This window comes from Marmota marmota, unplaced genomic scaffold (genome assembly GCF_001458135.2).
Source record: "Marmota marmota marmota unplaced genomic scaffold, marMar, whole genome shotgun sequence".
NCBI classification, from domain to species: Eukaryota; Metazoa; Chordata; class Mammalia; order Rodentia; family Sciuridae; genus Marmota; species Marmota marmota.
In genome coordinates this window covers 7,092,330-7,105,935 of record NW_026000130.1, presented here as the reverse complement: position 1 = coordinate 7,105,935, position 13,606 = coordinate 7,092,330, and the positions used below count along the sequence as shown (strand labels likewise).

The 13,606-nt window shown below is 44.5% G+C and overlaps 1 long non-coding RNA gene across 2 annotated transcripts; it reads left to right on the top strand.

Annotated features, from left to right (window-relative positions):
• The first annotated feature begins 415 nt into the window (after positions 1-415).
• On the top strand, positions 416-13,293 carry LOC125611126. 2 transcript variants are annotated; one of them, XR_007341263.1, is made up of 3 exons: positions 418-687; positions 4,532-4,742; positions 11,370-13,293. It is a non-coding gene; the product is annotated as an uncharacterized LOC125611126 (long non-coding RNA). The 2 variants fall into 2 exon arrangements; XR_007341264.1 differs by lacking the exon at positions 11,370-13,293 and having other exon boundaries at positions 416-687; positions 4,532-4,848.
• The last annotated feature ends 313 nt before the right edge of the window (positions 13,294-13,606 follow it).

Sequence of the window (13,606 nt, the reverse complement as noted above, 5' to 3'; positions counted from 1 at the left end):
TTTTCTCTGGGGTATGGCTGCCGTTTATACTTTTCCCAACAATATTCAGTATAGTACTTTGAAGAAATGTGCAAACAAGGCCTCTGGCCTTGAGCTGGGGCTTCACAGAGATGTCTATATTTTAAGATAAGTTACAAATGGGCTCCATGGTAACAGCTGGGGGGGGCGGAAGAAAGGGGAGAAGATGCTCTCCCCTTCTCAGGTGTTGTCCCTGAAGGGTTAACTTGCCCAAAACAGTGAAAGAAAAAGCTGCTTTTATGTGAACTTCAGCAGACTGTGAACTTCTGAACCCCTCCCCTTACATGCTAGGTATAAAACTCTGAAACTACCTGAACTCGGGGTTCAGGGGATTGATTGATTACAGCAAAAGCTGTGCCCTCTGAACCTGGCTGCAGCCAAATAAAACTGTTGCCAGCTATGTTTGGTGCCTTGCCTCGTTTGTCCCTACAACATTTTGGTGACCCAGATGGGACTGAGGAGGTAGGGAAGGCTATTCTGCCTCTCTTGTCTCCGGGGACTGGCTTCCCTGGGGCGATGGGGGACAGTGGTCCCCTTGACCTGCCCAGGCCATTCTTGGCCTGAAGGAGGACACACCCAGGGCCCTGGGGCTGCCACCCTGGAGCACAATGGAACCCACAGGCAGCAGGAAGCAGGATTAGGGTTTTGGAGCACCACCCATCTGAAAAGGTAGGACCCGGGTCCATTTGGTTTTGCAGCCTGTAAGACTGGAAAACGCCACACCACACGACACAGATTACCAAAGAGGTCTCTCTTTATTAAAAATGGCTGTGTGTTTATATAGGTCTAAGAGAGGTGGCAGGGGCTGAGGTAGATAACAGGTCGCCCGTTTATTGGCAAGCTCTTCCATATGTCAGTTCCGGGGCCCAAGAAGTTAATTCTAATTGGGGCTAAGGCTTCCTACCGGCAGGGTTTGAACATTGGTGCCGGCGGGAACGTTTCGCACCAGTGAAAGAAACAAAGAAGAGAAGGAGAGTCGTTAGACGCCATGCTGGGTTTTTTTCTGGGGTGCGGCTGCCGCCGTTATGTTTTCCCAACACAACCCACCTGACTCCCCCTTGGAGGCCTAAGCAGGTGGAAGAGAGGCTTGATCAACCTCTATTGGGTCCCAAGTACCCTCCAAAGTGGTTGGAGCTGAAACCGACCTGGGGAGTTGCCCGAGTAGTCTCTGTTTGGGGTCAGTGAGCAGAGGGGAAACTGTGACTCCCTTTTTGTTTGGCTTGGAATTGTTGGAATTTGGGCAGTATAGAAATTTTTTTCTGGCCATGTCTGTATGAAAGTGTGAGAAAGTGTGTGAGTGAGATGGACAAAGGGAAGGGTTCCTACCCAACCCGAGGGCCGAAGCGAGTGCAGAGTCCTGATCTGCGGTTCTGTGGCACCTCATACAGTCTGTGGTGGAATTTTACCAACCAACGTCTAGGTTAAAGCTCCAGGTTGGGGGTTGATGCCGACCCGAATGGCTAAGAGGGCCCTAAGTCCCTGCGAGGGGAGCGGCCAGAGATGGACCAAGAGAGTCTTGCCCTAAGTGTGTTTTGTTCTAAGTGTGTGACACCGATGCAGGGTGGAACATGGGAGGCATACTAAGGAAACTGGGCCTTCTGAAATGTGTGTTAGAAACCTTTAAGTATGCTTTCCTGGTAAATGTGGGGTGAAGCTCACTTCACAAAGGTGGCATAATCTCTGAATTAGAATGGCTCACCCAGGATGTGGGCTGGCCACCAGAAGGATCTTTAGGTGAGAGAGTCATTGCTGAGGTCCTTTTGATTGTTGTTGGAACCCTTGAACCAATTCTCTTATATTGATTGCTGGCAAGAGATAGTACAGAAACAGTGTCCTTGGTTGAGAGCCTATCTGGATGGACAGTCCAAGTTGATGTTAGCCAGGAGCACAGTGGTCTCTAAGACCCAGTGGAAACCAGCTAACCAGAAAACCTGACTAGGAAAGACAGGAAGGGAAACAGTTTTCCCCATGAGCCAGAAGAGGACCCACCACCTTATGTGCCACTCTACCCAACTTTGCCAAGACCACTGGTACAACAGACTGTCCCCTCAGCCCCCTTGTCCTCAAAGGCAACAAATGATGGCCCCCAATACTGGATATTCCTTCCTCTGTGGTGTTCTCTGAGCCAATGGCTTCCTAGAACCAAAGACTCTTTCACCTCCCAAGATTAAGGTGGGATATTTGTCCCAAGACCAGAGCCACAACCCAGATGAGAACTTTCCAGATGACCCTGCAAGGGACTAAAGGACCTGCCCATAATGATCAGAGGGAAACACCTGAGGGAGACAAGGCAGTTTTGTGTGCCAGCCTTTCACCACCATTGCACTCATAAGCTGGAAAAATCATACTCCCTCCTACATGGAGAAACCCTGGACCATGACTGATCTGATGCAGGCCATTATCCAGACCTAGGATGGGGCCCCAACAAAGAATAAGATCTAAAGATAAAGAGATGTCAGGAAGCCCTCATAGAAAGTCTAAAAGGAAAGAAAAAAGAGAACAAAACACACCGTCTGTGCCCAAGAGTTAGAAGGAATCGGAGCCAGCCCTGAGCCCTAACCTAAGGCTGAGATAAGCCTCCCATTGCTCCAGTATCTCCCTCTCACACCCTCGATAGCCCTGAACATTTCTCTCGGCCCCACATCTGCCTAAGGCCCCTCTGCCCTATGAAACTGGCAGCAATAATCAAAAGAGATGTGTCCAACTGACTTAGAGCTACATGTCCAGGCCATCGCCGCTGCTGCTCCTCTCCCTGCCCAGAGGTGCCCGGGGGAGGAGGGGCACCATACAAACATTGCTGCTACAGTGCAAGTTTGTCAGTGAAGAAATGCACAGGTGCAAGCAATAGGTGATCAATGCAGCCTTTGAGGTACAGGCTCGGAGAGCCATTTGCCAAAAATTACAATTCTAGAGGGCTTTACTGAGAAGTGTGCCAGTGACCTGATTAAGGTGGCCACCACAGTTTCTGTCAATTGAGATCCAGAGGCTCAAAGACAGGCAGACCAAAAAAGATAAAAAAGGAGGATGGATCTCCTTACAGCTGCCCTCACCACAAATCCAGAGTTCACTCAAAGGAGGGCTCACTAGAACAAAGCCAATGGTTCAAATATTTATAAGAAAAAAAAAAAAAAGCATGACCAGCCTTCAATGGCCCCACAGACAAGTACCCACTGCCATGCTCAAAAGCTAAGACTTGAACAGAAAAGGAGCGGATGTTTTCCCTCTAGCTTTTGGCCCCAGCCCCACCTTTCAGTTGATTTCCACTTGCTCGGAAGTTGATGATTGACGAATATGGCAGGGGTCCCATAGACACACACAACTGCATCTGATACATGGGACCCAGCACCTCAGGAGGGATCAGCTGCTGCCAGCCCCCAAATGAACAAGGAATATGTTCATGTTAACAGCCAATAGTGGGCCATAGGGTGCTCACTCCAAAAGGACATGCCATCCTGGCTCCAAGCCACATGCTGTGAGCCACCAGCAGGAAGGGCCACAGAGCCCCATGTATCCAGGCTTACTGAACAAAAACACAAGCGGGGTCGCTACTATATACAATTAGAGCAGGCTCCCACCTGAAAAAGAGGAGAAAGCCACACAGACAAAGAGCAACACCTAAGTGAGCACAATGTGGCTGCCACTCTGGGACCTGCACAGGACCACACCACTGCCCTCCAATCTTGGCACATGGCCCATGGCAAGATTTACATAGGTGCCTTTTACACAAATGATGTCCCAGGTCATCAATCTCTGCTAAGATTTACATTAGATTTAAGAGTTGGAGAATCCCAGCAGCCGAGATCCTGCACTGGGAGATAACAAAAAATTCCTGCATCTTAAAGCGCCAGACACTCTATGTATGCCTCCCTTCCCTAAATGACAGTTCCTCCCAGGGGCTTAAGTACACCATCCTTGGGACAGCACTGGACTCTGACTTAAAAGCCCATATCTATCCAGAAAACGGTCAAATACTTTGGTTACCATCTGACTCAGCAACAGATCACAACAACCACTGGGCCTCAAAAGAAACAGGAGATCTGCTCAATTCCAGTTTGGGGCTACTGGGTTCAGCCATATATGGATCCCTAACTTTTCAGTTATGACAAAACCCCTCTATGAAGCCACAAAGGAAGGAAAATGGGATCCTCTAATATGGGGGTCAACTAAGCAAAAGGCCTTTGAGGACATTAAACGAGCACTCCCAGTACATTTGGACTAGGGCTCCCTGATTTCACAGAAGCTTTTCTTTCTGTATGTCCATGAACAGTCTGGAGTGGCTGTAGGAGTTTTGACTCAAGTCCTGGGTACATGGACATCTATTCAAATAGCTGGACTTTCTAGCCCAAGACTGGCCACCTTGTTTCTGGGCCCTTGCAGTCATAGATCTTCTGGTGTTGAAAGCTGACAAACTGGCTATGGGATAAAAATTGGTTTTCAGGGTTCCTCATTCAATTTTGACATAAGAGTACAAAGGACAATATTGGTTGACTAATGACAGTTTGGTCAATACCAGGACATGTTATGTGAAAACACACGTTTCCATGTTGAAGTCATCTGGACTCTAAACCCAGCAACCTTGCTGCCCATTGGACCTGGACAACCTGATCACAACTGTATTGAAGTCATGGATGAAATGTTCTCCAGCAGACCACACCTGGCAGACCAGCCTCAGGGACACTGAAGTGGAGTACTTCACAGATGGAAGCAGTTTTATAAAAGATGGGGTATGTTTTGCTGGATATGCAGTAGTCACTCTGGACTCCACTGCTGGCAGAACCTCTGCCTCAGGGAACTTCAGCACAAAAAGTAAAATTTATTGCTTTGACTTGAGCACCTCAGTTGACAGCAGGAGTTTGTGTGGATATTTACATAGACTCAAAATATGCGTTCACTACCCTTCATGTTCATAGGGCCTTATGTACAGAAAAGGGGCTAATTAACTCAGGAGAAAAACAAGGGGCATGATGGATGGGCAAGAAATTCTTAAACTTTTGGATGCACGGTGGGCTCCCAGGAAGGTTGTGATTATATATTGCCAAGGTCATTGAAAGGGAAACACTGTGGTTTCTTGCCGCAGTCTGGCTGGGCACAAAATCACGAGCCACTCAAGCAGGAACAAACTTTATTTTTTGAAACTGCCACCAATATCCAGTACGCGCCCGGGAAGATTTTTCGATCCACCCACGCGGCCTCCTCCCAGACCCGCCAGAGAGAGCTCCTCCCCCGGAACTCCCTCCTACTGTACTTCCCCAACCAATGGGAACTCTCTAGGAGTCCTGTAGCAGGTCTAGGTGAACAGCAGGAGTCCAATATCCATATGAATGCAAATCTTAACATAATCATATCATCTCAATGGCTAGCTGGCGTCACCTTTCAACCCAAAATGCCATGCATCATATACTTGGCTCTCAGCAGTTTCTCAGGGCAACCAGAGAGCTGACAGAGAGGCCAGGTTAGCTGTCTGCAAGAAATGGGAAGAAAATCCAGTCCCAGGTTTAAATACTGCACTTCTGCCTGGCAGACTATTTAACAGAATGGGAGCCAACATACTCCCAACATAAAAGTAAATGATTTAAGACTAAAAAAAGAAAAATTTTTAGGTGGATTATGGAGATTTTCTGATGGCTGGCATAGCCATCCCAGAGACTATAGCCCCAGCCTTTATCAGACAGTTCTGCAGGAAAACATGTTGGACATACAGCACTTGAGACAGTTCTGAGTCAACATTTCTATGTCCCTCAGCTCACAAGCAACACCTGGATGATCTGCAAACAATGTGAGGTTTGTGCTCACAACAATTCTTGTCAGGGGCCAAAGCTCCCACCAGGAATCCAAACTATAGGAGGAGCACCTTTTGAAGACTTGGAAGTAAACTTCACTGAACTACCATGCTCATGGGGCTATAAATAACTTTTGGTTTTTGTGTGTTACTACTCTGACTGGGTGGAAGCTTTTCCTACCTGCACTAAAAAGGCTAGGGAGATAACCAGGATGCTTCTCTGGGAAATGATTCCCAGATTTGGTATCCCCATAACTATTGGATCAGACAATGGGCCAGCTTTTGGGAAGAAGTGATATGATTACTGACCAAGAGTTTAAATATCAGATGAAAGTTACATACTGCCTATAGGCTGCAGAGTTCTGGTAAAGTTAAAGGGATGAACAGGACTTTAAGGCTCAATTGAGTAAGCTGTGTCAGGAGACTAAATTACATTGTGATGAACTTCTCCTATTACACTGTTAAAGATTAGATCCACTCCCACTAAGAGGGCTGGATTCTTTTCTTCTGAGATAATGTACATGAGGCCCCTCTCTTCTTAGGGTGAAAGACCCTAGCCCAGTAACCCCGAGGCTTAGTTACAGAATAACCAGGCCATGTCACAAACCTGCGCAGGCACCAGAAGTGTTTTTGAAATCAGTTAAGTGTAACCGATTAAAAGGAAAAAAAACAGGATTGTTGGGAAAGAGCAGAAGAATAGATTCCAGGGCATGCCTGACTAAACAGGGGCTAATAAGCAGGAATAGAAAAATCAGAGTGCTCATATGTAACTGTCATATGGTGTAATTCCAGGAACATAAAATGAAAAATAACTTTACCCTTTAGGTAACCTGTATGTTGGGTTCAAAATCACCAATAAGAAACCTGTTGCTCACCGCGCGTGCGAAATCTGCCCCTTGACCCTATAAAAAACCTGTACCCCAACGCCCGGTGTGCCAGTTCACCGAAGCTCCGGCTGAGGTTTCGCTGAGCACCCGCAGACGCCTGTGTAGCAATAAATCGCCTCTTGCTTTTGCAGCCAGTGCCTCGTGCGTCTTTCTTGGACAGGGAATCCGTGGGTCTTTCAAGGGGACTACAGGAAGACTTAAGAGAGATAGGAGAATTAACCCGAGATGACAGCTTCAGGCCTTAGGAAAAACTTTACAGGTTCTCTGTGAACGTCTAGAGCGTTCGGGTCCCTGGGTAAGGGTCGCGAAATAACCAGGACACAGGGGATGCAGAGCCAAGGCAGCAATTGCAACTGCATGCTGAGGTTTATTTGCAAGTTCCTTTTATACACTTCTTCTAACAAAGCAAGCAATTCTTTTTTTTTTTTTTTAAAGAGAGAGAGAGAGATGAGAGAGAGAGAGAGAGAATTTTTTAATATTTATTTTTTTAGTTTTCGGCGGACACAACATCTTTGTTTGTATGTGGTGCTGAGGATCAAACCCGGGCCGCACGCATGCCAGGCGAGCGCGCTACCGCTTGAGCCACATCCCCAGCCCGCAAGCAATTCTTTAATATCACGTTGCCCACATTGCCCAAATATCATGCCTCAGCAGATACACAGAGCTAGATTCAGACTGTTCCTTTTCATTTGATAAGTACCCTCTTAAAGTTCTTTGTAGACATTATCTAATCCCCTGAAGATGCATTTGTTTCTTTAGAATGTACTGTTCCCAGGATAAGTATGCAGGAAGCTTCTTCCTCTTGGCCAAACCATGCAGAACTTGTGCCTTGCGATAAGGGGAAGAGAACGTTTCCTCCTCCTAACTGAGGTTTGCCTCAGCTGACCTAAATCACAGCCACAGCTCTTGCAAAAAGTCAGGCCTGAGGGAGCTAAACTCTGCACACTTAAACCCCAACAGTTCTCAATCAATGGGTTAGAAAAAGATTTCCAGTAAGTTTGACCACAGATACACACTCCTTCAAGCCTGGAGATTGAGTCTGGGTCAAAAAATGGAATATTTAATCCTTAAACTTCTTTAAGAGGGCCCTTTCCATGTTATTTTATCCAGCCCAACTGCAGTCAAGTTTGCAGAGATAGGTCCCTGGATTCACTACACCAGACTCACGCCTGCAGCTGAGGACTGGGAGTGTTCTCCAGATGCTGCTACACCCTTGAAGCTGACCATCCCAAAGAAAAAGGAATACCAGAGAAGCTTGAGGTCAGAAGGGCAACAGCCTTGCTCCAGTCACTCCAGACTGGTCTTCGCAGGGCCGAAGCTTGAGGAGACTACAGCCCTGTTTCAGCCACACAGGAGGGACTGGCTGATCAATGCACAGTGAAAGATAAACTTCCCACCAGGACTAATGAATGCTTTCAACCTCTAAGATAGTTATATTGTAATGCATTGCCACCCCTTGCTTCTAGATATATACATAGTTCTCTGTTCGGTTTTTGCTACTGGTTTGATAACAGTAACTCCTACTGACTGGACTCTGGGTAACAAAATTTCACTTATACTTTTTTATATTGCTTATAAAAGTTTTCTAGGATGTCACAGTCTGGCTGGGCACACAATCACGAGCCACCACACAGCTTGTAGATTCAAACAGCAACTCTTTATTCCCGAACTCACACCAGCCGTCTACAATCACATTCTGGGGAAATCCACGTTCTCTGCCCAAATCCACCTCCACTGGGCTTCTATCTCCCAAAAAATACTGTCTGAATCCCGTGAGAACTCAAGGGGAACTCAGGCAGCAGGATACGCCCTATTCCCAGCAGGAATAATCTTAAACCTGGAACGCCCTAAACCCAATTATCCTAAACTGGGAACACCCTAATCCCGGATCCGCCCTGGTCCTTGAGCAAGGTCACCTAACTGCAATGTCACTGCAAAATGTCCTATTTCCACGAGTCCTTCCACTAAGCAACATGGGGTATGCTGGCAAGGAAATTGTCATACCTACTTGGCTAATGGCTCCCAGCACTAGGATTTGTTTGGTGTTATTAGTTTGCTTTGTTAATTTATGCTGTTTAACCTATGCTAACCAAAATGTTAGTCTATTATTTAGTTTGGTTTCCTTTGATAACCATAAGGGATTCTCCCCTACTCCTATTCCAACCATGGAGATCATGTAAACCATATGTCAAGACAATCCATTATAACCAAGAGGTGGTAAAACATATATTTAGGACCTGTCCTTCAGAGGAATGCAATGGATGGATGACTGTTTGGAAAGACAAAAGAGGTCCATTGGAAAAGAAACTTGATTTAGGAGGTCACCAATCTTGGGGTGAAGGTAACTGGCCACCCCAGAGGATTATTGCCACTTATGCTACAGCTACCTGGGCACAAAATGGCAGTTGGAGCTATAGAACTCCTATGTACATGTTAAACAGAATTATTCACTTTCTAGCTATACTAAAAATTATTATTAATCAGACTGCCACAGCCTTTGACCTCCTAGCCACACAATAGACCAAATGTGAGTACCTAACTTTCAAAATTGCTTGGCATTAGATTACCTACTGGCTGAGGAAAAAGAAATATGTGGAGAGTTCAAAAGCTCAGATTGTTGCATCCAAATGGATGACAATAGACAAACAGTTAAGAATATAGCCAACAACACAAGAGAACTAGCATATGTGCTAGTTCATACCTAGAAGGGCATTAAAACTTGGGTCCCAAACATGCTTTGGGGAGATGGTTTTCAACTCTTGGTAGATTTAAAAGCTTAACTGGTGTAGTGGGTATTCTGCTGTTAACCTCTTCATTGCTCCCATGTTTGGCTTCACTGTGCATTAAAACTATTGGGTCCACTATAGAAGTTGCTGTTGAAAGGATGACAACAACTAAGGTTTTGACATTATATAAGGCTTTAAGCCAAGATAATGGTAATGATGCTCTTAAATTTAAAGGATTAAATTATGGGGCGCATCATTAAAGGGGGGAATTCAAGTGGCACCCCCTTTCTCCACTGAAAACTCTTAACTGGGCCTCTCCAGAAATCTTCACCCATATTGAGCAAAAGAGTCTGTGTAAAAGAGTTCAATGTAGATAAACTTTCTCTTTTCATGTCACCCTTACTAGTTTTTCACAAACATATCCAGTATAGTGCTTTGAAGAAATGTGCAAACAAGGCCTCTGGCCTTAAGCTGAGCTTTAAAGAGATGTCTACATTTTTAAGATAAGTTACAAATGGGCTCCATGGTAACAGCTGGCAGGGGGAGGAAAGAAAGGGGAGAAGAAGCTCTCCCCTTCTCAAGTGTTGTCCTTGAAGAGTTAACTTGCCCAAAACAGTGAAAGAAAAAGCTGATTTTATGTGAACTTCAGCAGACTGTGAACTTCTGAGCCCCCCGCCTTACATGGTAGATATAAAACTCTGAAACTACCTGAACTCAGGGTTCAGGGGATTGATTGATTACAGCAAAAGCTGTGCCCTCTGAACCCGGCTGCAGCCAAATAAAACTGTTCCCTGCTATCTTCGGTGCCTTACATCATTTGTCCCTACAACACCATGAGCCAAATAAACTTCTTTCCTTAATAAGGTTACCCAGCCTTGGGCATTTAATTTTAGTGCAATGAAAAATGGATATATATACCCCAACTCTTGCATTTTCCCATGAAGAACAGCTCCAGATGTCACCCACACTCATGAGAAGGTGAACTGATGCCATGAACAATCAAAACTATTTGGAACTGATCATATCAACTAGTCCCTAAGAAATCAGGAACTAAACTGAATCATTTGGAGGGAACAGAGAACTCTCAGTCAGTAGTCCCCAACATGAAAGGCTAAGAGCCCCACCGCTTGCCCAGTGCATTAACTTTGTACACTCTGTGTTTCCAGGGGGCCTCATGTACCCTTGGGGATTGTACCATGGTGTGTGGGTCCTGACTATCACGACAGCTCTGGAAGGCATTAAGTCAGCTTCACCATAGTTTTGTACCCAAATCAATGCCTTTGGCCAGGTAAAAAGGTTTATGTGGAAAAGTAAGGAGGAAGCCACTGAGCCTTGTAAAATGAATCTTATGGTTAATGGGATTTATTTTCACAGGACTGCTAAAGGTCATAAGTGAGATCAGTATTATAGGCTGGTCTTGTTGTAGGGACAGACTAGGCAAGGCACCAAATATAGCAGGAAACTGTTTTATTTGGCTGCAGCCATTAGAGGGCACAGCTTTTGCTGTAATCAATTAATCCCATGAAACTCGAGTTCAGGTAGTTTCAGAATTTTATACCCAGCATGTAAGGGGAAGGGCTCAGAAGTTCACAGTCTGCAGAAGTTTACATAAAAGCAGCTTTTTCTCTCACTGTTTTGGGCAAGTTAACCCTTCAAGGACAACACCTGAGAAGGAGAGAGCTTCTTCTCCCCCTTTCTTTCCTCACCTTGCCAGCTGTTACCATGGAATCCAATTAATATCTTATCTTATCTTAAAAATGTAGACATCTTTGTGAAGCCCAGCTCAAGGCCAAAGGCCTTGTTTGCCCATTTCTACAAACTACTATACTGGATACATTTGTGAAAAACTAGTAAGGGGGTGTCCAGCACCTGGAGTGCTGGTATCTTCCTGGCCACTGGCCAAGTAAAACAGGGCAACATGAAAAATAGGAAGTTTATCTATATTGAATTCTTTTGCAGACTCTTTTTTTTGACGGTCCCCAAATCAGCCATGATGGAGATTTCTGGAGAAGCCCAGGTAAGACTTTTCTGTGGAGAAAGGGGGTGCCACTACAGTCTCACCTAGCTGAATGAGGTCCTACTGATAGTAATTTTGCTTTAAAGATTCCTTGGCCAAGGGCTAAGAGAGTGAATTGTACAGAAAAAGAGTTAACTTCGCAGGCCTAACTACAGTTTCTTGGAATTCCCACTTAGAAAGTTGGCTGTTGGCTAGTGATTAGGAGCTTAGATTTTCACAATTAACATAAAGGAGTGTCTCATTAAGCCTAAATTATTTGTGCAATCCCCTTTAGGGATTCTAGAGTTTCAGTATGTGTCAGGCAGAGGGGTCTACATGACTGGCCCCCCTAGCCAAAACTCTGGGCAAAAAGGCTCTAAAGAAATTCCCAAGTTGCATCATTTCGAATGTGTTATCACTACTTGTGGCTGGGGAAATTATGCATGTCCTGTGTAACTCCAATGGGAGAGGACTCTGAAAGTTTGTGCTTGGTGCTCTCTGTACTTTGCTCCATGTGCTATTTTGCTTTTTGCTGATTTTGCTTGTAGTTGTTTGCTATAGTAAAACATACTCATAAATATGACTATGTGAGTACAAACCACTGTGAGAACAACTCAGCAGTGTGAAATCATTGAACTCAGAGGTGGTCTTGAAGACCCTCAGGCAGAAAATGGCCTATTTCCAGACACATCCCATCTACAGCTTAGAAGCGTCCTTTGCTCATTACCACGTTGCCCTGTTAAACCAGGAACATAGAGTGAATCTTACCAGAGCAATGAGGAAAAGTGACACTGGGGTCTCATGTTAGGCAAATAATGTGTGTCACATACAAAGGACAGAGGATAAATCTGTGCCTATTCAGGAAATCAAATATAATGATAAATTAAATATTAATAAATGAAGGTCATACATCACCTTGGTAGAACACTGGGCAGCAACTTAACTTACAAATAAATAGACTATATAGCAATATGGAAAATGGGCACACAAAATATTGATCAGAATAAGGCATGAAGAAGCTGACATCAAATCAGGCAATGTGTTTGGTTATTTTTACAGATATTTTGAAAATTATGCCTCATGACACATCTGTGAGAGTAGTAATTATCATTTCATTTGACAGCAAGAGATATCAGAATTTAGAGAAGTTAATGATATATTGAAGGTAACACAGATAATGAACAACAGAGTCAAGATTTTAAACACAGCCCAGAGGGGCTGAGTTCCTGTGGATCAAAGTCATCAGTGAAACCCCAGGATAGAGTTTACTTTCCAAATAGTGAATTTCCTAATTTTTGCAATCTGGACAGACTGAAAATTTCCCAAACTGGGCTGGGGTTGTGGCTCAGCAGTAGAGCATTTGCCTAGCATGGGCAAAGCCCTGGATTCGATCCCCAACACCACATAAGAATAAATAAATAAAGATATTGTGTCCAACTACAACTAAAAAATAAATATTAAAAAAAAAATTCCCAAACCATCAAATACTGATTCTGATTCTTCCTCCCCTCGTCCTCCTCCTTCTCCTTTTTCTTCTTCTTCTTCTGCTTAATAGATTTTCCTTTACTTAATCTTTTTTTTAAAATCTTGATTTTCACTATAAACAAGAAGAAATGAGGCTGCATCTTCAACATTTCAGTTGGAACTCTCCTCAGCCAAAAATCCAAGTTCATCATTTCAAGTTCTGCCTCCCATACAACTAGAGGACACAATTCAGCTAAGATTTTTGCTTGTATGTAGGTTCCCCTTCTAAGGAATGATTCCCTTTACTCCAGCTTCCAAAAACATGTTCCTCATTTGTTCTGAGCCCTTATATTTTTTGTTTGTTTGGCTGGGGTTGTGGCTTGGTGGTAGAGCGCTCGCCTAGCATGTGCAAGGCCCTGGGTTCAGTCCTCAGCACCACATAAAAAATAAATAAATTAAATAAAGGTATTGTGTCCAACTACAATTAAAAAATAAATATTAAAAGAAAAAGAAAACAAGGCCAGGGATCGACCCAGGACCTCATGCATGCTAGGCAAACACTTTCCCTCTGAAATAAACCCCCAGCCCTCAGCTGTGTTTTTAGTGTGGATGTTTCTACCAATAGTCTGCTTATGGTGAGTTATTTATGCCCTAGGCAATACAGGCTTTCTCTACTGCTTCTCACTCCTCTTGAACCCTCCCAGGCAGAGTCTGTAACATTCATATTTCTACTAAT